The sequence below is a fragment of the Hyperoodon ampullatus genome (assembly GCF_949752795.1).
Source record: "Hyperoodon ampullatus genome assembly, chromosome: 14".
NCBI lineage: Eukaryota > Metazoa > Chordata > Mammalia > Artiodactyla > Ziphiidae > Hyperoodon > Hyperoodon ampullatus.
The window spans coordinates 71,271,290-71,297,999 of NC_136927.1; the positions used below are offsets into that span (position 1 = coordinate 71,271,290).

Genomic DNA, 26,710 nt, shown 5'->3' on the forward strand with positions numbered 1-26,710 from the left:
TATTTTGGCCAACCCCCATATTTTGAATACTTCCGATTTCACCAATTAGAGTCCGTTTACAACACTTAGGCTAGTTGACAGGTCCCTGATTTCAACCACCACAATCAATTTCTGGCATTGAGTGTACTGATTAGCAAAACGAAGGTTGTGCATCAAGACGTGGTATCAGAAACACCTGGGCTATGTAGCGTTGTCTCTGGAGAAGGGGCTTCTCAACTGGAATACCAGGGGACTTCCCCTAACCAGTATGGTCTTGATGGGAAGGCTGGCAGCACTGGGTTACAGCGTACCCCATAACTCATCCATAACATTCCACTGGTAAATATTTGAGAGTAAATCACCAATAGTGTAACGTGGAGTCTAAGGCCAAGAAGGCTGTCCTGAAGGAGGGGGCCTTGGGCAAAGGATGGATGGGATTTAACGAGGTAAAGGTACAAGTTGTGGGGGGGACGGAGAATGGAGAGTAGGGAGTGGGAAGGTTAAGCCCCAGGCAAAGGAGTCAGCACATTTAAAGTCCAAGATACAAGAATAAAGGAGCAAATGGCCATCAAGATTCTGCTGCACAAATGGACATGCCACAGGAGCAGGAATCCCCTCCCTGCACTGCAAATGCACACTCCATGCAGTGACGTGTCAAGCCAGTCTGAGTGCTACACACTAGAGTAATGGTCCCTCCCACTATTCCTAAGAAGTAAGTGAGAAGAGCAACTAAAGTAGTTGTAACAGAGTGATGCAAGTATCCTTTGTCAAAAGTCAAGCACTGGACAAATTCATTCTCTTAATGAATATTTTTGAGTTCCTACCACGTACCAGGCACTACACTAGATGTAGGAGTGAACCAAACAAAAATCCTCTCTGCCCTTAAGGGGCTTACGTTCTCGTGGGACATGGGAGATTAAATAATATATGAGATAATAAAAAAAATGAGAATGGCAGATGGCAGTAAGTGCTCTAGAGAAAAATCAAGCAGGGAAGGGAGATTAGGGGGTTCAGGGAAAGTTGGGTCTAAAATTTCACTTCTTTGATTTCAGGTCCTGCTACCAGCTCCTTGATCTTTCTTGAGTTTTCCTCTCTCTTTACACTAAAATCCTTACTCTTTCCCTGGACACGGCTTAGCTTGAAATATTTATTGAGCACCTATGGCATGGTAGGCTAAGTGTTGGGGACAAAGTGTTAACAAGAACAGATGTGGTCCCTGCCACCCTGGAGCTTAAAATCTGGTGGGGGACACAGAGTGAAACAATCATAATGACAATTCAACATGTGAGCTGACAAAACTGCATGTTGTCGTAAGTGTTCTGAAGGAAAGCGATGGGGGTTAGCTGGATAAAAATGGCCATTAGGGCCTGTAGGCATGACGGTCTGGAAGATACTTCTGCAGAGCTGACATGTTGACCGAATGTTATCACCCTTCCCTCCTCTCTCTAGTCCCTCCTTTCTCCCAGCTTCCATTCATTCTTTGAACCTCAGTTGTTCTGGGAAATCTTTCTCTCAAATGCTTATCTTTCCCATCATTGGGTTAGGTGTCCTGCTCCACATCTCCACACTGAACGGATGAGTGAACTTGGTTGGAATGTAACACAGGGTAAAACCAGGGCTGGTGCACCAGCCCTGTCCTGTGGGCACTACCGTTCAGCAGCCTGGGGTATGGACGGGGAGCCACGAGTCAGATACGGCCCAGGTTCAAGAAGCAACCTGTGTGCTCGGGGCCACGGACCTCAGGCCAAGGGTGAGCATGACAGCTGCAATCCAAGGACCTTGGGATAGTTATTAAGCCATTGTCTCTCGGCTCCAACACCCCTTCTACACCCTGCTTCATGATGCTGGGGCTGGTATTCCAGAAATCACATGTCTGCTCCATCACCTGGCTCTATGTTAGTCTCTGCCGGTAGGGGGCGATAGAGGGAGCCTGCAGGGCTCTAGGAGGAAGAAGAGAGTGCTTCCTGTTCCTGTGGGCATCACTCCAATATCACTTTCCCCCCCACCCCGGGAAGTTCATTCTGTCACGGCAGTTGGATCTAGTTTGCAGTTTCTCCAGCACTCAAAGAACAAGCTTCACTGCAGAACCTCAGAGACACCAGCACCAGACAAAAAGAGCTCCCTCTTCCAATGTTTAAAATGCTTCTAATTCCAGTCTGTTCCCTTGCTCTCCCCAAGCCTAGCAGTACCTGTTCCCACAGTTGCTATATTGGTATAATACTTTCATGTTCTCTTTTTACCTTTGCAGTTTCCCAGCCAATTCTTTATATATAGTTAACCAGAGGTTTCCAAACTTTCATGGTGACCTCGGTGTTGTGGTAATTTTTTTCGCAGAGTTCCTAACCAAAGAAATACCTAATAGTTTCACTTATTCGTTTAGTCCAAACAACTTAATAAGTATTTATAGCCTAACCACTTAACAGTGGTTTGAGAAAACAATACACACAAATCAAAGAAAAAATATGTTAATTCCATTCTTAAATAACCACGGTTGCTTACTAATGGGATACGTGCATCTGTCAAGCCCTACACAACTTCTCAAACTGTGGATTCAGATTAGAAACCGCTGCTGTTGTGGCCTGCGCCGTGTTGATTTTTCTGCAATACTTGCTTTTCACCTCAGTCACAACACGAAGGCTAGGTTGGCAAAGATATGATGTCACCGAAAGGAATGTAGCCCAATCTAATGTTGAAACTGTGGATCACCTCAACTTAGTAGTTTGTACAATGTCTGATAGATGACACTGTTTTTCGTGATCATTTAAAATTAAAATTCTAAATGCCCTCACGCGGTGCCTTGGTGAGTTCATTGCAGTGGCCTGGCTGGGCTGCCTCAGCACAGTTTGAGAACCACAGTAGTTAACAACTTATAACAGGCAATCCTCTCTGTTGAAGTAAATGGTGTGATGAATCTCCGAACTCTACCTTGACTGATCTAGATGCAGGACCCCAATGCCTGAACTTGATCATTTAGCATCTCCCACCTTCCTCTCCCCATGCTCCATTCTGCCTTGGTACCCCCTGCCTACAAATCCGATGTTCTAGCTGGCCGCACTCTGCTTCCCAGCTCTGGCACAGACCTAGCTCTTCCCTCTCTGCCCCATCCAGATGCAGCCACCTGGCGGGTTGCTGAGCAAGGAGCAGGGTGGCCAGCCACACCTCCTGTCACATCAACGGCTCAGGTGTTCAAACGCCAGGAAGAATTAAATGGACACCAGCACAAGATTGCAGCCTGGAAATAAAAGCTGTAGAATGCTTAAAAATTACTTTTGTGGCCGAGGAAACTGAGTTGGAAAGAGAGAAGCAATTTCTAAATTACATGGTTTCAGTTTCCAGAGAAAGAGTTTCAGGGTGGGGCGGGGGGAGAAGGTGAGGCCATAGCATCTTCTGGGCTTCACTTCAATCTACACTGAATTCATGGCAAGTCCCCTTGTCTGTTAAAAAAATAAATAAATAAAATAAAATAAAAACAAAGAAAAAAGGAAAAGGGAAAAAAAGCTGGAGAAAGAATGAAACCCGAAACATCTTTGATGGTTCAAAGCCACCTAGCACTGAGCCCAGGTAAGGTATTAGCATTCCAAACACTGCTTCTCCTTGGGAAACACAGTCTGGCTGTGAACAACATGGGCCCTGGAATTAGGAAACAGTCTGTAGTGTAGCTAATCCGCCATTGCTGTGATGCTGGTGAGAAGCCATTTGTAATGTAAATCAAATTATTTCCAGAATATGTCAAACAAACAAACAAAAGTAATATCTCCTGATTGGACTCTGATAGCCCCTCTCCCAGAACTACTACCTTCCCTTTCAGCTGCAGAGTTCAGCTTTTTATATTCGGATCTGAGGTCTTTCAAAGTGGAGGTGGCTCACAACAGAGAAGCCCCCGCCCCAGGACATTCTTGATCTCCCAAGGAATCACATTTATCTGTAGACACTGCTCAGGACTACTGGACCTTGGAAAGGCCTGCTGTGTCAGCAGCCCCAGAAATGCCTACCAAGCTTTCTTATGATGTCCAACACTTTATTTTTTTTTTGGAAATGTACAAGAGTATCATTACATTGAAGGAAGAATTTCAAACAAAAACCACTGTCAGTGAAAGGTGGCTTACTCTCTGCCGAGTCTCACTTGAGACTCACCTACGCAAGGAGAAAGGGCACATGATGAAGCAAAAGTTGTCTATCCCAGTCACCTTGTGGCAAAACACCAAGAAGAGAACCCCTGCAGAAGAGCAGGGGCAGGAGAACAGAAGCTGGAAGACCCAACTACCCCCGATTACCTGCCTCACTCACTTGTGAAGCACCCTCTGGCCTCGGTGAGCACCTCTCAGCAAAGGTGAGGGGCTAAAATGTTTCCTGGTGTTTCCTGGATGATCCTTCTAATAGAAGGTGGCTCCTGGCCATGACACTGTGAGACACAATCCTAGCACAGGCTCTTTCCTAAGCCGCCAAATGATAATCCTTCACCTCAGAATCCTGGAGAGGTCACCATCCTTCCCTCTGGATTTTCAATGTCAATTTACCCTTCTAAAGCTGCCTCTGCACAATGTAAGCTCTTTCTTAGGTGTGATCAGTCAAATGCCCTTCCCACACTTCATCTCCCCTCCACTTGTACATACTCCTGCTCATGTGCCTGACATTTACACACTTTCTCTCTCCTGCCCATTAAAACTTATTTACGAACTGAGTGACCTTGAATGACTCTTTTTACCCTTTCTGAACCCGTTTTACAATACCTAAAGTGAAGCTAATGATCCGTATCTCCTAGGATTCTTGTGAGATTAAAATGAAATTATATGTGCTCATATACTAGTGGGATGTTGCTGTGTAACAAACAGCCCCCAAAGTCACTGGTTTATAACAACAGACATTTGTCCTTGAGCTCTTGTCTGATCTAGGCTGGGCTCAGGCCCGCTCCATGTGTGTTTATTCCAGGGCCCAGGCTGAAAGCGCAGCAGTTACTCAAGGCATGTTCTTTCTACAACAGATGCACCAGAGCCAAGCCAACCCATGCAAGAGTTCGTAAGGCCTTCTTCATGTCATGTCCAGTATTGGACATGTCCACCATATTGGCTAAAGCAAGTGTCTAGGCAAGCCCAACATCAAGGGGGCTGAGCCTCCCACAGTGGGGAAGTGGGGATTGAGGAAGTGAATATTTGCTGAATGATAACCCCAACTATCACAGATCAATATGGGTTCATGTTTTGGTTAACATGACCAGCCAGCACTTCACACAGCACAGACTTGGTCCCCTGAGGGGAGGAAAGTCTGACTTTGAGTCTGGTTTCTAGGCAGCCAGAATATTCTGCTGAAAACACAAGGCACATGTGGTTGCCTGCTCTACCTCCACGTGGACTATTCTGTGATGTGTCCCAGGGAGAGAGGGGCAGAAGTGTAACAGACACACCTGGAGGATACACCTGGCATTTTGAAGTCCCTTCTCAATCTCAATACGAACCTTCTGATCCACCAGCCAAACTGGTCAGGTAATTCATTCCTGTCCTCACCTCCCAAATACTGGCTCAGACCACATCCCTCCAAATCCCCTGCTATCTTGTGCTCCAAATCAAAACTCCTGTGATAGGCAAAATAATGACCTCCCAAAGATGTCCACATCCTGATACCCAGAACTTGTGAATAGGTTATCTTAGGTGGCAAAAGAAACATTGTGGATGTGATTAAGGATCTTGAAATTAAGTTAAGGAAGATTATCCTGAATTATCTGAGTGGGCTCAGTGTACTCACAAGGGCCCTTATAAGAGAGAAGCAGAGGTCAGAAAGAGGAGAGAATGCTGTGCTGCTGGCCTTGAGCATGAAGGAAGAAGCCACAAACCAGAGTATACAGGCAGCCTCTAGAAACTGGAAAAGGCAAAAAAACAGATTCTCCCTTAGAGCCTACAGAAGCAACACAGCCCTGCAGACCTATTTTAGACTTCTGACCTCCAGAATAATAAATTTTTGTTGTTTTAAGCCACTAAGTCTGTGTTGATTTGTCACAGTAGCAATAGGAAACTAATACAACCTTCAAATATTATTCTGTGTATTTCTATATTTTTACACACTCTTCACTCTCACTGCCTTCCCTTCATAGATGCACATTATTATGTGTTTCACATATGTTCCTTTGCTTGAATGAGTTCTTACAAAATGCATGTAATTGTTTAGTATGCATGCATATTAATTATTTGTCGGAATATGTTATAGCTCCTTCCCCTTTTCATCACTCAGCACTCTGATTTTTGACATCCGCCTAGGCTGCCATGTGCCCTCAGTCCATTACTCTCCATATTCCACAGTGTTTCATGGTATACGTCCTCCATAACTTATCCATCTACTCCCCACTGATGGACGTGCAGTTTGTTTCCAACTCATCACTACCAGAAACTGTGTTTAATTTTATGCAATTTTATCATGTGCGTAGCTCCATGTAAATACTGATACCACCTAATTTCAAATGTCTCCTCACAAGGCTCCCTCGTGCTGACCCTTTACAGACACATTACCCTCTCCTCCCCACCATCTGAAACCCTTAGCAACCACCAATTTGTTCTCTACCTCTATAATTTTATGATTCCAAGAATGGTATATAAATGAAATCACACAGTACGTAACATGTTGAGATTTTCTTTTACACTTAGCATAACATCATCATCCAATCTGCTGCCTCTATTAATAGATGGCTCCTTTTTTACGGCTGAGTAGTATTTCATCGTATGGATGTCCCACTGTTTGTTTAACCAATTTCACCCACTGAAGGACATCTGGGTAGTTTCCGGTTTGTGGTTAAAAAGGTCCTGGTACCAATTCCAGCATGTGGAGGTGGGGGTTTCCCACATAGCACCGAGTAATTGTCCAGACACCAGCTGGGCGCCCTACAATTCAACTCAATTCTGACACCATCTACCCTGAGATAGCATCAGATACCACATGTTAAGGGTTCAGTCCTACAAGAATACCCCTCACCCCCACACACACTTCAGCTGCCCGTTGTAAGTCCAGGTTGTCACCTGTACTTCTGACCAACTGGCTATAAGTCAGAGGTTCCCAGGACCCCCTCCTCCAGTTTGATTAATTTGCCAGGGCAGCTCACAGTACTCAGAGAAATATTTTACTTATAGATTACTGGATTATTACAAAAGGATACATCTCAGAAGCAGCCGGATGGAACTGATACACAAGACAAGGTCTGGGAAAGGGTGTGGAGCTTCCATGCCCTCTCAGCACCCTTCCAGCACCTCCGTGTGTTCACCAACCTGGAAACTCTCTGAACCCTCTCCTTTGGGGTTTTTAATGGGTTTAATTCTGTGTGCCAGGTACTTGGCCAAACACATTTATGGAGGCTTCATTCCACAGGCATGATTGATAAAGTCACTGTCCATTGGCAACTGATCTCTATCTCCAGCACCTCTCCCCTCCCCAGAGGTTGGAAAGTTTCAACCCTCTAATCACAAGGTTGGTTCTCCTGGCAACCGTCCCCCTGGCAACCATCTGCCATCCTTGGGTGCAGCACAAAGTCACCTCATTCACATAACAAAAGTCACCTCTAGTGCCCTTATCACTTAGGAAATTCCAAAGGTTTTAGGAGCTCTGTGCCAGAAATGGGGACCAAATATATGTTTCTTATTTTAAATTGCAATATCACAGGCATTGTTATGAACAAATCTGCTATGGACATGCATACACAAGTTTCTGTGTGAACAAAAGTTTTCATTTCTCTGGGATAAATGCCTAAATAACTGCTGAACTGTACAGTATACTCATTTTTAGTTTTAAAATAAACTGACAAACTATTTTCCAGAGTGACTGAACCAGTTTACTACATTCCCTCAAGTGGTATATCAGCCATCGTATTTCTTCACACCCTCACCAGTATTTGGTGCCATCACTATTGTTTCTATTAGCCATTCAGATAGGTGTATAGTGATGCCCCCTGGTTTTAATTTGCATTTCCCTAATGGCTAATGATGTTGAACATCTTTTCATGTGCTTTTTGCCATCTGTACCTCCAGCTCATTTGTTTTTAACTTTTGTTTTCTAGTAAATGAATTTAAAGCTCCAGATTTTCCTTTAAGTACTGTTTTAGCTCTGCTGTACAATATAGAAATGCTCTGCTTTCATTATTATTCACTTCATGATCCTTTATGATTTCCGTTTTAACCCAAGTGTTATTTAGTAATGTTATTTAGTTGTCAAATTCATGGGAGTTTTAAAGCTGTCCTTTAGTTATTAATTTCTAATTTTATTGTAAAATAGTTGAGGAACATGGGCTGTGTGATACGGATTCTTTAGAATTTATTTGGGCTTCTTTTATGGCCTAATACATATTCTATTTTTTGTGATGGTTTTGTGTGTGCTCAAAAAATGTGTTTTCTTGGTTTAGGTGTAGAGTTCTATATATTAAAATGATTTACTATCAATTTGTCAATATGTTAATAAGCTTGAGTTTATGAATTATATATTTCAGATCTTGAATATCTCTCTATTTTTGCCTATTTGATATTATTCCATTTAAATAGATTGATCTCCTAGTTTGGTCGTTAACTTGCTTCCACCAAGAATGATTGCCATATCAACAACCATAATTTGTAAATGCTTATCCATTATTTCATATACAGTTTCAAATTCTGTGTCCTGGGCACTTGACTAAGCACTTTGCCTATATCACATTTACTTCTCACAGTGATAATTCTCAACGTCTCCATTTTACAGATGAGGAAACTGTGGGTCTAGAAGCAAAGTGACTATATCATGCACCCAGCAAATGGCAGAGCTGACATTTCAATGCAGATTTTCCCAGTAAGTCCATGCTTTTAATGACTCTATTCTCAGACTCAGTTTGTTCATTTGCAAAAGGAGGGGGGCCTCCCCATCCTCGGAGGACCTTTAGGATTTGTTTTTAGGCTAAGAAATTCTCCATCATTATCACTGTCCGAGTTAATATTTGGCAAGCTCTTGCTAGGTAAGTTCTAGGTTCTGTGCTAAGAACTGCATGTGCATGATCCCTCATGGCCACCCTACAAGTCAGGTACTGAAATCCTAATGTTACAGAGGGCTCAGATAGGGTTCCCAGCTAGGATACGAACTTAGTGGTGATGACTGCAGGACCTATGTTCCTAATCACAATACTAGACTTAATGTTACCTGAAAACTGGGTTCACCTCTTGATGGCTGTTGAGTCAATAAACACAACCAAGCCAAAGATTGTTAATTACTGAGACCTGTTCAAGGACAACCATTGAGACCAGGTTTAGATCACAAAATGGCTTAGGCCAAAATGGCTTCTCTTATGTCAAAAAAACCATTCCTCATTCTCTTTCTCCAGGGACCTCCTAACTTATCTGCTTACATTAGGTCTCCCACACTGAACTGGAGGCTTTACAAACAACATTTCATGTAGCCCCACAAGAACCCTGAGAGGGAGGAAGGAGTGTGCTTCCAATGGTTCTCTGGATGACTCTGGGGTCTCCTGAAAGAAGTCCTCTGCCCCTCTTACTTGATGGAATCACTTCTTCCAATTGCTTGTCATCTGAAGCACAGCATCCTTCTTTGATTTTCCATAAGCGAACACACTCCTACATGCAACCCTTAGCCCTTGTCCGAGGTGCTTGCATACTATTCGTTCATTTATTCCTCTTCATCACCCCCTCCAACTCAACTCCCCATTCTCTAGGCATGTACACCTGCCCCACCCCCCCTTAACACTACTGATCCTTTCTTGTTTTCTCCTGGAAAAGCCCTACCCTAAAAAGGACTGCTAAGCCAGATACAACTTACAGTATCTTTTAAACGTGGAGACGTGGGCTGCTTTCACTCATCCCGACCCTTTTATCTACTCGCTGTTTTGCCCTCCCCATGGTTCCCTGGAGTAATGAGAGAGAGCAGTGAGTTATTACCATGTTAAGCTGCACTAAATGGCTTTGTGTTATGCTTAGAGACCTCTGGAGAAATAACGATGAGATCACTACATCTTTTTCTTTTTTTTTTTTTTTTTTTTACATCTTTATTGGAGTATAATTGCTTTACAATGGTGTGTTAGTTTCTGCTTTATAACAAAGTGAATCAGTTATACATATACATATGTCCCCATATCTCCTCCCTCTTGCGTCTCCCTCCCTCCCACCCTCCCTATCCCACCCCTCTAGTGGTCACAAAGCACCGAGCTGATCTCCCTGTGCTATGTGGCTGCTTCCCACTAGCTATCTATTTTACGTTTGGTAGTGTATATATGTCCATGCCATTCTCTCACTTTGTCACAGCTTACCCTTCCACCTCCCCATATACTCAAGTTCTCTAGCAGGTCTGTGTCTTTATTCCCGTCTTACCCCTAGGTTCTTCATGACATTTTTTTTTCTTAGATTCCATCTATATGTGTTAGCATACGGTATTTGTCTTTCTCTTTCTGACTTACTTCACTCTGTATGACAGACTCTAGGTCCATCCACCTCACTACAAATAACTCAATTTCATTTCTTTTTATGGCTGAGTAATATTCCATTGTATATATGTGCCACATCTTCTTTATCCATTCATCCGATGATGGACACTTAGGTTGCATACACAAAAATAAGCTCAAAATGGATTAAAGACCTAAATGTAAGGCCAGAAACTATCAAACTCTTAGAGGAAAACATAGGCAGAACACTCTAGGACATAAATCACCGCAAGATCTTTTTTGACCCACCTCCTAGAGAAATGGAAATAAAAACAAAAATAAACAAATGAGACCTAATGAAACTTAAAAGCTTTTGCACAGCAAAGGAAACCATAAACAAGATCACTACATCTTTTGTTCTTGGGAAAATAATGTGGCAAAAAGACACCTCTAATCCTCTATTTTAATTTGTTTTTATTGATCTCTTTCAAAATTAGGAAAACAAGTTTTCTCACTGCAGATGTTACGACAGTGCATGGGGAGGCCCTAGTTCTAAAGAGTAATGAAGGGGCTATGAAAGAGAGCCTCTTCCTAAGGTGGGAGGGAGGGGGAGGGTGGTGGGTAGGCAAGTCCCTAGGAAAGAAAATACACAGAGGAAGGAAACCCAGCAGATATAAATGGTTAACTCTGAGTGGCGAGTTCATGAGTGATGTGTCATCAAAGAGGCCTTTCATGACCTCAATCAAAAGTACTACCCTCCCCAACCACTGTGTCACTATCACACCGATCTTTGTTCTTTTCTTGGCATTTGTCACTTGCAAAAATTACCTCATTTATTTACAGAATTGTTTACTTGCCTGATTTCCCCTACCCTAGCCTGAAAAATGAATTGCACAAGAGCAAGCACTTTGTATATTTGGTTTTCTGTTCTTTCCCTAGTTCCTAGATTCACACTTGGCACATAACAGGTAGCCAAATATTTAAATGGATGAATGGATGGGCACGTGGAATAAATGTTTTTCTCTGTCCCCAATCTTCTGTGATTTCCAAATTTCCTATAATGAGCAAAAATTCCTTCTCTGATTAGGAAAAAAAGAAAAACATTAGGTTTAATTTAGCATCATTTATTCCTAGAAGCCTTTCCTGTTTCCTCAGGCACAGGTGAGTCTTCCTCTTCTGATCTCCCAAAAGTATTTATACCTCTCACTGGACACTGGGCTTTGTCATACTAATACTGTAACCGTGTGCATAACTTGTCTTCCTCTCCCTGGAATCTAAGGTCCTTGAGTGTAAGACTCATAAACTGTCAGAGGAGGAAAGAACTTAAAGATCATCAGGTATAACTTTCCCTTTTATAGATGAGGACAATGAGAAGCACAGATGTGATCTATCTAAACTTAACAGCAAAGATAATGCAGGAAAATGTTACATTCTCCATGTCATGTTTTCTTTGTTCAAATTGTTTTATGACATTGGATTAGTGCTGTGGCAGGTCCAGCACTTTTCCTGGGAACCCAGACCTTTGGACCCTGTTCTCTAGGTCACAGCACAGTGCCTTCTGCATCTGTACTCACATTCCCTACCTCATGGTATCTATTCAGTTTCTGGAAGAAGCACGAAGGGCAGGCAAGTAGAAGAGCTGCACCTTCTCTCCTTATTTTGCATGTACAAATGCGGCATCCTACTGTTATGGCCAAAGCATTAACAAGGAGAAGGTAAAATAAAATGATTCTCTGGCCACTGTCTAAAGGTACGCGGACCAATCCCAAGTGGGTTTCTGATAAACGTGTGCAGAGCCTCTTTCAGCTCTGTCACCAGGATCTCAGTGCTCCCTTAAGGAAGAGGGAGCTTAGCTCTAAAAATAATTTTAGTATGAGGTATTTAAGACATATGGAAAAGTACAAGTCGAAATAAACCGAACACCCCCAAACCCAGCACCTTAAACACTGAAATTAAGATTTACCATTCCCATGCAGTTATTCATGTTTCTTTTCCACATTTATGTATCTAAGAATTACAAAGAATTACTATGAAGGTTTGAAAACTATATTATTGCTATTATATATGTATCCTTCTGCAGCTTCTATCATTTTAGTAAATAACTTTTATACTGATCTGAAATCTAACCACATTGATATAATATTTTACTACTTAAAATTTGCTATAATTACAAATTTGTTAATTTATAATATTTTTCTCTCTAGAGAATCATGTTACACACAAGTGTTATATATAAATATATATATATATATATATATATTTGCATACTTTCTAGCAATTTTCTAGTAATTATACTTAAAAAAATTCTCTAACCATATTGGCTGCTTCTAATATCATGTTAAATAGAAATAGTGTTGGTGCATTCCTTCCTCAGTTTTGTTTTTTGGTGTTTTTTTTTTTTTGGTTTTAAATGTGATGTTCTAAAATTTCCTTATTTATTATAATGCTTATTGTCTGATTTTTGAAGATGCCCATTATCAGATTAACAAAGTTATTTTCTATTCCTAGATTTATGAGTTTTTTCTTATTATCAATGGGTTTTTAATCTTAGCAAATGATTTTATGCATCTATTCATCTATTAGTCTTCTATTTGGATTGATTAATATGGTAATTACATTAACATATTTTCTAATGTTAGATAACCCCTGCATTTTCTCAATGAAACCTAATTTTGCTTTCATCTATTTACTCTTTTATTTTTTAAATTTAAACTTTTAATTGACATATACATGCAGAAAAATGCATAAAAGCAAGCATTCTGGGACATTTCCACCAAAATAATGAACTATGAGAAAAAGAAAGAAAACAATTCTGTTTAAAATCACATCAGAAAGAATAAAATACCCAGGAATAAACTTAACCAAGGAAGTGAAAGAACTATACTCTGAAAACTGAAAAAACATTAATGAAGGAAACTGAAGATGATACAAAGAAATGGAAAGATAACCTGTGCATATGGATTAGAAGAATATCATATATATTCTTCTTTACCTTATTTTTCACTCAAACATTATGTTTGTGACTGTCATCCATATTGAGTGGTTCATTTTTGTGTTGGTTCACTCATTTTTACTGTCCTATAAGATGAGACAATATGAATGTAAATAAACTGTAATTTACTCCTCAATTCTCCTGACATAGACATTTATGTTAGTAGCACATTTTTAGCTATGGTAAACAAAGTTGCTCTGAAGGTTCATGTATATATCTCTTGAGAGTCCATGTGCAAGACTTCCTCTAGTCTAGGCTGTATATCTGTGAGTGAAACTACTGGATATTATGGTATGCACATCTTCCATTGAATACATAATGGCAAATTGTTTATCAAAGTGGTTGTAGGAAATTGCATTCTCATGAAGAATGTTTAAAAAAAAAAGTTGCTGTTGTTCTAAAGAGTGGCCAACATTTGGTAATTCAGGCTGTTTGATTATTGCCAATCTTGTAAGTGTATTTATTACTTTAGTATCAGCTGTATTTTTAGGTATCATCTTTTATTCCTAGTATTTATTTATGCCAACTTTTTTTCTTGAGAGAAAAAGGACAGAGGTAGTTGTTTTGGCTTAGTTGATATGCTCTGTTTTAGCTTTTCTTTCTTATTTAATTAATTTCTGCTCTAATATTTATTAATATTATTTCTTTCCTTCTATTACCCTTAGGTTTAATTTGTTGCTATTTTCTTAAGATGAATGCTTAAATCATCAAATATTTGGATATTCTTTATTACTGTAAACTCTAAAGCTATAACATCCCTCAACACAAGGGTTTAGCCAAATACCACAAGTTTTCTTTGTATTATTTTCACTAGTATTTAATTCTAAGTAGTTTACACAATTTCTTTCATTACATGGTCATTGACCTATCTATTTTATAGGAATGCTTTTAAATTTCCAAATGTATGGGTATTTATAAGGTTAAGTTTTTCTTATTATTTCTAACTTAGTTTCACTGTGGTCAGAGGACCTAATTTGTGTAATACTGACTCAGAGATTTTGAGACTTGTTTTACTGATTGTTTATCAGTTTTTATAACTGTTTTATGTGTTCTTGGAAAGAATGTATATTCTCTAATCTTTGGATGAAGCATTTTATATTTTTCAACTGGTTCTATCTTATTCATCTAATTAATCAGGCAAATATCTTATTTTTATTAATAATTTGCCTGCTTGGTCTGTCAATTACAGACAGATGTGTGTCTGATATTATTTCCGTGCATTCTTCTCATGCTCTGTTCGCAGCCTCCTTGCTGTTCTTAGAACAGGCCAAGAACGCTGCCTCTTCTGGGCCAGTATACTTGTTGATTCCACTACTTGGAATGCTTTTATCCACTTTATGTACTTGTCTTTCTCCCTCCCTTCATTCAGGTCACTCATGAAGGAGTCATACCTTCGTCACAATATAAACAACAACCCCCTTGCTCCATCACTTTCTGTCCTCTTACCCTCATCTATTTTTTCCTTCTTACACTTATCAACAGCTGACACATTAAATATATGGGTTTTCATTATCTATTCTTCATGAAGAGCAGAAATTTTGATGTATTTGTTGCCTCCTCACCACTTAGAAGGAAGCCTTAAATAAAACAGATGTTCAGCAAACACGTGTTTAATGACTGAATGAAGGACTATCAAAAATCTTCAGCTGACATATCTGAAAGTTTCTCTTCGCAATTTTGTCAAATTTGACTTGACATTTTTATGTTATTATGTGCAGAGAAGTTTAGAGTCATTGGAACTCACAGATTAAACAAATCTTTTGTAACTGGGAAGTAAATCAAACCCTCTTTTAGTAAAACAAAAATTATCATTTTACTTGCAGTCTGTTTTATCTGACATTAATATGGTTTTACCAGCTTTTTTTTTTTTATTACTGTTTTCCTGATATATTTTTTCCCACATTGGACTTTCAATCTCTCTGTAGCCTTATGTTTTAGGTGTGTCTCTTTTAAAATTGTATAACTTTTGTTTTCTAATCAAATGTAACAATTTCATGTTTAAACTAGAGAATTTAGCTTATTTGCATGTGCTGAGAATACCATTAAGAATTATCTGATTGGCCAAAAAGTTCGTTCGGGTTTTCTGTAGGATGTTATGGAAAAACCCAAACGAACTTCTTGGCCAACCCAATATCTTACCATCTTATGTTGTCTTGCTTTTTCTATGCTTTGTTCTTCTTTTTTTGTTTTGCTTTAAACTTATTGAGTTTTTAGTTCCATTTTATTAGTCTAGCCTCTTTTTTTTAAATCTTTAAATATTTTCCTAGACTTTGAAAGTCATCAGGGATAAATTATGCAGAAATGTCTGTGAACTTTATGCATTCATACAGCATCCATTCAACATGTCCTACATTCTGGGAGCTGAGCAGGGAGTCGTCACACTATACTATCTCATGGAATTCAAATACTAACTCCACCCACCAAGGAAATCACTTTTAAGTTTCCACTGAGGGTGATTCCTCCCTTTCTCTCTCCCTATTTTATCTCCAACCAAACAACTCAGTCACCAAGCATACTGCTCTGTTTATCAAGGGGTTCTTAAGTTTCAGAAATATGTCTGGTAGAGTTCATGACTTCATTATTTTAAATGGCTATGCAACAAATTGGACTCTTTAGTTTTTTGTTGAGAGGACAGATTTTTAGGGTCGTAGGTAAGAGTGAGTTTGATATGAGCAACTGGAACTATTGCTTTAAATGAGTAAATTAACACTTCTCTGCATATCAAGATGAGTCTACCCTCTGCCTGGTTTCCAAGGGACACAGATGGCTCACAATCCTCTATGACATTGCAAAGAGAAAAGAAACATGAGTTATATTTGCCCTTTGACTATGTTTTCCCTTGGAATTTGATTAAAGTATATTTTACTTTGTTCTTTGTCCTTTTTAAAGCATTCAGCTCAGTGAAAGGTTGAGTCAAAACAGGCAGCTGAAAAGCTTCCCTGTGTTCCTTCCCCATGGGTTCTGTAACTGGTGGTAACAAAGTCAATTCCAGGCAGAAAGATACAAAGCTGTTGACTCAATTAGAGGGTTACATATATCCTATTCCATGCTCAATGAGCCATCAATGATCCATCGGAGGGTGTGGAAAGAATATATTAGATCATCCACTTCTGTTTATTTATTCATCCTTTTAGCATTTCTCTTTTGGTATATGTTTTACATACACAAAAATGTATATATAATGCACATAATACATTACTCTAGTGATGTATATATACATTTATCAGTAAGTTAATGTATGTATGGAGAAAACAGAAATGTTTACTGATGAGATTTGCAAATAAAAAAACAAAACAAAACCAACCATGAGTCCACTGGTTTATGGGACAGATCTGGAAGCCTGACTGCCCGTGTACACCATTCTGAGCACAGCCCTATGGACCCTCTCAGTCATACAATCCCATTTCCTATCTTGGCCTTGCTTTATTGACCTAATTCCTTGTGATGACATTGATGCTTTTCAGCTGAATTTATTCTCAGCGTCTTTTCCTCCTATCTTCTCTTCTTTCCTACTCTCTTGTCCAAAACCCAGATTATTGCCACCCAGTTCCAGATATTTCTGGATATTTTACCATTCAAGGTAGTGAACAATATTGTACAGTAATCTTGTATAATCCCTGATAATATCTCTCCTGACTCGAGAGAAAATGAGGATCTCATTTGGTACTAAGGCTCGCTGGAGGCCAGGGACTTTGAATTATTTGACGTTATTCCCAATGTATGTGTGAAAAACTGAGATTAGGTGATTTTGGTGCAAGGTTAAAGAATGAATCAATATGTTTTAACTGACCAAAATTCTGAGCCCTATGCTCTCCCCTGCTGGCATCTTTGGTGGGCCCACAGAAAGCCTCTGACCAGGAGTTATGTCTGTGCCCTTTCCATGTCCCTCATACAGTGGGGCTAGCGTAGGAGATTGTCCTCCCAGATCCTAGGGTCTGACTGTGTCTCATTAAAAGAGTCAGGAGCAGTAGAAAGAGCAAGGTCTTTGCAAACAGAAAGAACTACTTTCAAATCCCAGCTCCCAGATCTACCCAAGGTATAGAAACTTGACCAGGTCTATTAATTAGGGCAGGCCAGGTAATGTTATAGTGAAAACAAGTTCCAAATCTTAGTGGCTTGAAAACAACAAATCTTTATTTCTCAGTTGTGTTATATATCCATGGGCCGTTTAGAAGTGGGCTCTGCTCAGACTAATTACGTGGACTTAAACTGATGAAACAGGTGTAGAGAAAGAGCACACAGTGATCCATAATCTCTCTAAGGTTCCACCCAGATGAGACACATGTCACTTATACTCACATGGCTACACCTAAGCCAAGACGGCAGAGAAGGGTCATCTGATCATCTGCCCAGAAGAAGAACCAAAGATATTTGAGAAGCCTCACGAATGACTACAACTCCAAGTCATTTAACATCTCTGAGCCCCCATCTTCTTTGTTAAAACAAGATAGTAATGAGGATAAAGACAGGATAAATGAGAACTAATGTTTCAGTACAGGAAGTGCCCAGCACAATGCGTGGCCAGTGGCTGAGCTTGACAAATATTAATTCCCTCCTCAAACATATGGACACCAAGTGGGGAAAGTGGCGGGGCTGGGGGGTGGGGGTGGGGTGATGGTGGGATGAATTGGGAGATTGGGATTGACATATATACACTAATATAAATAAAATGGATAACTAATAAGAACCTGCTGTATTTAAAAAAAATAAAATTCTAAAATTCAAACTATTCCTCCTGCCTGTATTTTGTCCCGTTCCCTCTAGATCTGAAGAGATTATTTGGTAGAAGAAAGCCAGCGCCCCAATTTCTAATTCCACTGAGAAGAGAATGAAAACGGGCTGCAACAGCAGCCAGAGGGCAGGGGGCCAGGGCAGCCAGCCAGGCCCCCAGGATCAGACAGAATTTCATTACCCAGAGGATTTTTTTTTTCTTTTTAAGCAGGAAATAACTAACCCTCTAGAAAGTCCAGGTGAAGAGAAAGTTCACAAAGGGGTCACAAAGGTAGCCCACCTCTTGGAGTCCAATGCATGGCATGCATCTCAATGCAGCCTGGCACTTTCATTAACATATTTAATCATGCTTCTATCGTTAATCATCAAATAGCTTAATAGCGCACATTGTATTCCCAGGCGTGAAATAACAATGGTTATGTGGTTCTGTGATAGATGTTTTTAATAAAATCAGTAATTACCCTTTGTGTGTGTGTGTGTGTGTTGTATTACTATCTTTGTTTCCTTTTTAATTTTCGCTTTTAGGTATGTGAAAAAAACAAGACTAAGGTAAAACACTCAAAATTCCATTTTTGGCATTTGGTTTTGTTTTAGTAGTGCCTGCATAGTGGAAAGGAAGGTGTATTCTAGGGTGTGGATTCTAATGCAAATGTCGTGTAGACAAGCTGGGGTTGGGGGTAGAGCCCAGCTTTTGTGTCAAGCCAACTGGGTTTGAATTCCAGCCATGTAAGGGAGGGTTAGTCACATGACCCCTCTGTGCTGAATTCTAAATCTGTAAAATGGCATAGTATTCCTCATAAATTTCCTATGAAGATACAGAAAGATGCTTAAAAAGTAATTCTAGGGCTTCCCTGGTGGCGCAGTGGTTGGAAGTCCGCCTGCCGATGCAGGGGATGCGGGTTCGTGCCCCGGTCCGGGAGGATCCCGCGTGCCGCGGAGCGGCTGGGCCCGTGAGCCGTGGTCACTGGGCCTGCGCGTCCGGAGCCTGCGCTCCGCAACGGGAGAGGCCACAACAGTGAGAGGCCCGCGTACCGCAAAAAAAAAAAAAAAAAAAAAAAAGTAATTCTATTTGACAAGTACTTAAACAGCCTTTACTATGTACCAGGAACTATTCTAAGTGATTTAAAATATTAACTCCTTTAATCCTCAATGCAAGCTTACCAACAGAGGTACCCTGAATACCCCTGCTTTACAGATGAGTAAATTAAGACACAGGTTACGCAACCTACTCACAGCTAGTTCAACAGTTAGGAAGTGGCAGAGTTGGAACGAGAACCCAGACAATCCGCCTCCAGGGCCCATGCGGCTGTTACTGCTGCTGTTATTGGTACCATAAGCCTATTTTGACTTAACAGACCTGGCTTCTGCACGGGACATGGCTGTTCCATATATAACTTGCTTGACTCTCACATGGTATCCAAACACCTTTTGCTTTAATATATGTTCCTGGTAGAACTGCCTTGTGGTATAAGGTGTTCTATAGATTCTTTGCTCAGTGCCTGACATAGGACTGACCTTTATTCATACTCACTGTATCTCACTCTGCCAAACAGTTCAGGATATATATTTTAAATAATCTGATTATCTCTAATTATATTGCTGAAAGCAAATCACTCTGAACTTTAGTTCCTTACTGTGCAAAATGAGGCCGTACCTCCCATTTTATAAACTAAAGGGATGGAAAAATACGGTCGGCTCTCATTATTCAGCAATGTGTGCCAAGCACCCACTTAGGGTAGTCTCTCTGAGGATAACCAGTTCTGTCCAGGTTGTGGCTTTTCAACTACTCCTTCCTGGGGTCAAGGGTCTTGGTAGTGCTAACTAATACTGACACCGCAGCCCCGGGATGCTCTGATCACAGAATTTGAGACATTCCTGATAAGAAAAGGACAATGGGCTATGAAGTCAGAAACCTAGCTCCTCCACTTGTAGTAGGACATGTCACCTCATCTTCTGAGCCCCTCTACACAGCAGAGTTACCCTAAAACACCAAGAATTTCTTTTACTGAAGTATAATCTATAATATTAGATTAGTTTCAGGTATAAGCATAGCGATTCAGTATGCTTTTTTAAAGATTATATTCCATTGTAAGTTATTACAAGACAATGTCTGTAATTCCCTGTGATATACAATATATCCTTGTTGCCTATCTATTTTCTACATAGTAGTTTGTATGTCTTAATCCCATACCCTTAATTTGTCCCTCCCCACTTCCTTTCCCCCTTTGGTAACCACATGTTTGTTTTCTATGTCTGTGAATTTCTGTTTTACATATACATTCAATTGTATTATTTTTTAGATTGCACATATAAATGATATCATACAGTATTTGACTTCGTCTGACTTATTTCACTAAGCATAATATTCTCTAGGTCCATCCACATTGCTGCAAATGGCAGAATTTCATTCTTTTTTATGGCTGAGTAATACTCCATTGTGTGTGTGTGTGTGTATGTGTGTGTGTGTGTGTGTGTAAACCATACCTTCTTCATCCATTTGTCTGTTTATGGGCACCTGGGTTGCTTCCATGTCTTGGCTATTTTAAACAGTTCTGTTATGAACACTGGGGTGCATGTATCTTTTTGAATTGGTGTTTTCATTTTTTCCAGATATATACCCAGGAGTGAAACTGCTGGATCATATAGTAGCTCTATTTTTAGTTTTTTGAGGAACCTCCATACTGTTTTTCATAGTGGCCGCACCAATCTACATTCCCACCAACAGTGTATGAGGGTTCCCTTTTCTCCACATCCTCTCCTGTAACACTTGTTATTTGTAGATTTTTGGATGATAGCCATTCTGACAGGTGTGAGGTGATATCTCATTGTTGTTAAAAATCAAGAAGTTGAGTGTGAAAATACACAGCATAGTGCCAGGCCCAGAGCAGGGATGAGGAGGAGGGTTGTTTCTAGTTAGATTTTATCATGTACAAGAGACAAGACCTCAAAACACACGTGTGCTGGGTGCAAAAGCACCATCATCTTGCATCAATCTAGAATCACACTGTTTCTAATACACACTCCCCTTACATGGCTTGTGGGACCACAGTGGTGTCAATAAATTTGCAGGACTGTGCATTTCGGGGGCCCTTCCTTTTCTAGGGACAGTAGATTGTAGCCTACATTATTCTTGAATAATCTGGATTGTTTCTTTTGAAATGTATTCCTGGGACTTTGTTGGATTAAATTTCATCTGCATTTTACTTTCCACATGCATGAATTCATACTTTATAAAGCATTAACAATAAAACAAAACCAAAAACAACAACAACAAAGGGGCTTCCAGTAGAGACCCATGGTAGGAGGAAGGGTGTTTACCAGTCATGCAGGAAGTGCCATGTTGAACTCAGGGGAGCTCAGATCCCCCAAAAGGCAGCTATTTTTCCAGCTCCAAAGGATGGAGTAAAACCTCTCCCATGATCTCCTTGGGCAAGAAATTAAGACAAAGGGACAGAACCCAGGGGCAGCTGGAGAGAGAATGTTGGCAAATCCCTCAGGAGGCAAGTGATAAAGCTGGAGGGTCCTGCAAGCAGGCGGGGGAGCTGCTTTCCGCTATTCATTTTGCAGAATGAATGAGAGGAAAGCCCCCACTCCTCAGGCAGAAACCGAAAAATGTTCAGAATTTAAGATAATTCTTGAGCAAAAGCATTAATAAAAACCTTGCTTTTTCTGCAAATAATAATAAAGGTTTTGAACAACACAATCATCCTAGCAGAGATCAGCATGAGACGAGCAGTGAGCAGTCTAGGGAAGGCAGACTTTGATCATTCAAGAAGAAGAGAAATTTGAATGCTGCCAGGACGGAGACTTTTGTCTTACTAAGAGTTTTCACCGATGGCTTTGTGTAGAGAACTCATTGTCGTTTTGTTGACATAACTGTGGTCAAGAAGTTAAGAGTGAAATCTACTAGTTCTCAGTCAGTAACGTGATGGAATTATTCCTGGAGTAGCCCTTTAACTGGGGACCACAAAAATGTATTTGGAGATCAGGAATGGATACTCCCCGCTTGACTATTACTGCTACGATTTTGGTGACAAATGGTCCAAAACTGGTACACTTAGAGACCAATGTCTCAGAGAGGCACATTTCTGTCTACCTAGTGCCTTTGCAGATCTACCTCTTGTTTTCTCAGTCTAGGGTAAGTTCCTACCAATGACAGAAAAGCATCTCTATTCTGTAATAACCTCCATTCTTTAACTCAGAACAAAATTTAATTTTGTACAGTAGGTACATTACCATTCAAAGTTTGTGTATCATGCGTGAACAGGATACCAAAATCAGAAGGGGCAAAGGGTAAACAGGAACTGCATCTATTCCTCCCGTCTCCCTTAACTCAGATATCTGAACTGTTTCTCCCCTGGAAGCAACTACCCTTAGCATTTTTGGGTGCAACCTTCCAGAGATATTCTGTACTTTAGCATATATAAGTATTTCAAATATGCAGTATTTTTATTTTTTATTTTTTGCAGTGTTTTTAAATTATCATACAAATGATTTACTTTGGCAGGGTGCAGTTCTATGAATTTTGATAGATAAGTAGATAGATAGATAGATAGATAGAGATTTCATGTAACCACTACCACTTTCAGGATACCCAACAGCTTCATCATCCCCCCCAAAACTCCCTGGTACTATCCCTTTATGGTCACAATGTCCTTAGCAACTCCAACCCTACCCCAAACCCCTGGCAACCAGTGGTCTCTTATCTACACCATAATTTTGTCTTTTTCAGAATGTTACATGAATGGAATCATATAATGCATTACCCTTTGAGACTGTCTTCTTTCACTTAGCATATAATGCCTTTGAGATTTATCCTGTTGTTGAGTGTATCAATAGTTTGTTCCTTTTCATTGCTGAGTAATATTCCAATGTGTGGAGGTACCACAGTTTGTTTATATCCACTAACCTGTTGAACACCATTAGGTTTTGGTAATTATGAATAGAGCTGCTATAAACATTCAGTTACATGGTTTTGTGTGAACCTAACTTTTCATTTCTCTAGGATAAATACCCAGGAGTTGGGTTGCAGGGTCATATGATGGTGTATGTTTAACTTATTAAGAAACTGACAAATTGTTTTCACACATTTAAAAAAAAATTTTGAACACAAATGGACCAACTGTATACACTGTTCTGCATTTTGATTTTTTTAAATTAGCAATGCATCCTATGGAACATTCTGGATATATATGTATACTTAGATCTGTCTTATTCTTTTAATTATACTGTTTTGCTGTTGTGTTTTTTCCTTGTCCTTCACTCTTTGTTTTTGAAGTACAAAATCAATCATTGCATCAATTACTCCCTAGGCCCTTGAAAAAAACATTTATTTTTCTTATCTTATTAATTTCTGGATACTTTACTTTCTTCTACTTCCTCTGGTTTATTTTATTGAAAAAATTCTACTTTCTTGAGTGAGCTCCCTAATTCACACACATAAAACATGAAACAACATAAATTGAGTTCATAAGTGCACTGCTTTAGCTGTACCCCATCAGTTCTGATATGTATTGTTTTCATTGTCATTTTCTGGGTATTCTGTAATTTTGCTATTGATTTCTTCTCTTACCTGAGTGGTGTATGAGAGGATTCTTTCATTATTATTATTCTTTTAAATTTCCAGGTGCCAGGACATATATGGTATACATAAAGTTTAAATAATAATAATATAAAGGAAAAAACCCCCATCACCAACAATTTAAGTAACAGATCATTATCAATACCTCTGAAGGCTTCTTTGTTTACCTTCCCTAATTTATACCTTTTTCTACAACTAGAGGCAAACACTATTCCAAATTTTGTGCTGATTTTTCAACTACTTATATACATATTGCAAAGTTAATTTTTTTACATTTATGTTGATGGAACCATAATGAATGCATTCCATTGTAATTTGCATTTATCTCTCAACAATAAGTTTAGAATTCATCCATTTTGATATTTGTAGCTATTGTTTGTTCTTTTTCACTGCTGTATAATATCCCATGAGTGTAAATATCACAGTTTACTTATGCATTTTACTACTGATGAGCCATCTGGATTGTTTCCAATTTTAGCTTTTACAAATAAATTTACTAAAAATATTCTGTGCATAACCCATGATATACATGAATGAGAGTTTATCTCGGTAGCCAGTTTCAAATGGAATTGCTATACTGAAAGATACATCCATCTTTAGCTTTAACAATAAAATGCCAAATCTTATACACGGTGGTTCTACCAATTTACCCCTAGCTCCCAGCTGGGTATAAATCTCCCTATTGCTCCACACCCTTGCTCATGTTTATCAATGTCAGACTTAAAAAAAATTTTTTTTACATGTAGGATTTGCAATCATATCACATAGTACTTTTTAATATCCATTTCTGTGATAATAGAACTGAGCACTTTTTCAATACCTTGTGGTCATTCACATTTTATAAAATGTCTGTTCATTTTTTTCTTTTCTTTGTAAATACCTGTATCTTATTGATTCCCTGGGATCCACTATATATTCTAGATACTTATTTGTTGTTGGCTTTGTATGTTGAAAATGTTTTCTCTCAGTATGTGGCTCATCTTTTGAATGCATTTGGACTGTCTTTTGAGAGGTAAAAATTCAAAGTTCAAATATATTTGAATTTACCAATATTACTATTTATATAATGTTTAAGAAATCTTTCTCTAACCCACAGGCATAAAGTATTTTCTATACATTTTTCTTAAAATGAAGGTTTCCTTTTTTATATATGAGTCCTTAATTCATCAGAAATTAATTCTGTGCATAGTGAGAGGTAGCATCCAAATCAATTATCCCACTGCTACGTACTGGATTGTTTTACTGCCAATTTACAAACCAGTTTTATACATGTATGGGTCTATTTATGGACTTTCTATCTGTTTCCATTTTTCCATCCCAGTACCAATATCACATTCTCTTAATGTCTGTTACTTATAGTGTGCTTTCACTATGGGGAGGACAAAACCCTCCATGATTTTCTCCTTTTGGATATCATCTTTTGAATATACCAGAGAATCCACTTGTCAAGTTGCATTGGGAGTTTTAATTGCCATTGCATCAATAGATTAATTTTGAAAGAACTGACATCTTAAACATATTGAGTCTTGTTATCCAATAATATACTTTGTTTAGGCCATGTTTAATGCCTTTCAATAGAATGGTATAATTTTCTTCCTAAGGATCATGTACAAATGTTGTTCAGTCCTAGAAAGTTATTTTTCACTGTTTTTATTATCATTTTTTAATACCTTTTCTGACTGCAGCTGGGGTATAGAAATTTTGTGTAAGCTTTTTATTGAAGTATAATATACAGAAAAGTACACAAGTCATAGGTGTAGAGCTTTATGAGTTTTCAAAGAGCACACACCCATGTAACCAGCACCCAGATGAAGGATCAAAACATCCCATGACATGAGAACTGCTCCCCAAACAGTGACTGCCCCATATGAAGATAACCACTATGATGACCCCTTTTTCCACAGATCGGTTTTGCATCTTTTTTATAGCTAGGGAATCATACAGAAAGTATTCTTTCATGTCTAGCTTTTTCTTTCCCCCCATAATATTATGTTTCTGTGAGACACGTCCACATTCAGTGTGGCTACAGTTTGTTCATTCTCTTTGCTGTACAGATTTGCTTTGTGTAGAGACTATAATTTATGCATCCTGATGTTGACAGATTTTTAAATAGTTTCTATCAGTAGTTTGGGAGATACGGCTGCTAAGAACATTTTTCGGTATGTCTTTTTGTGTACCTATGCTCTCATTTCTTTTAATTTGTTTTTAGGAGTAGAATTGCTGGTTATGCATATCTTTAGCATTATTAGGTCCCATCATTATGATTCTGGTTTTCCAAATTGGCTGTAGCAATTTATGATTCACTTGCAGTATATAAGAAATCCAGTCAGAATAGAACCTGTTCTCGACATTTTAATATTTCTTATTTATAGAAACACTGATAAATTCTCATATTCATTTTAATATAATATTTTATCTACATAATAAGGTACCATGCTGAAAATGAACTCACCTCAGTCATCATGTTATTTTTGTACATGGCTCACTCTAATAATTTTTTGCAAGTAAATTTTGGGTTTCTGAATGCTCATGAGAGAATTAAGTTATAATTTCCTTTCTCTTGGTGTCCTTATCCACTTCTGGCATAAAGTTTATATTTGCTCTGTAAAGCCAATCAGGGAAAGTTTCTGCTATTTCTCTTCTCTGTAAGATTTTATGTAAGATTAGAATTTCTTATTCCTTAAATGTTTGGTAAAACTTGCCTATTAAACCATTTGGACCTGATGTTTTCTTTGTGGGGATACTAGCTACTGATTATCATGTAAATTCTTTAATTTCAGATTTTCGGGACTGTTTAATTTTCTATTTTTTCTTTGGTCAGTTTTTATATTTTTCTAAAATGTGTTCATTTCACCTATTTTTTCAGATTACCCTAAGGATTATATTACCTTTTATATCACTGATGCATTTATAATTGTCTTCTTTTTCATGTGTAATATGGTTTATTTGTAACGACTCTTTTTTTCTTACTTAATCTTGGCAGAGGTTTGTCAATTATTTTAGCTTTTATGAAAGAACTAACTTTCCCTTTGTCAATCTTTTCTAGTGCACATTTGTATTC

The 26,710-nt window shown here is 39.0% G+C and overlaps 1 protein-coding gene across 10 annotated transcripts in view; it reads right to left on the reverse strand.

The window, feature by feature from the left end:
* Window positions 1-26,710, reverse strand: part of PTPRT (protein tyrosine phosphatase receptor type T) — a gene marked incomplete at both ends in the record, with an annotated part of 1,101,453 nt that overhangs the window by 436,076 nt on the left and 638,667 nt on the right. The window lies entirely within an intron of this gene.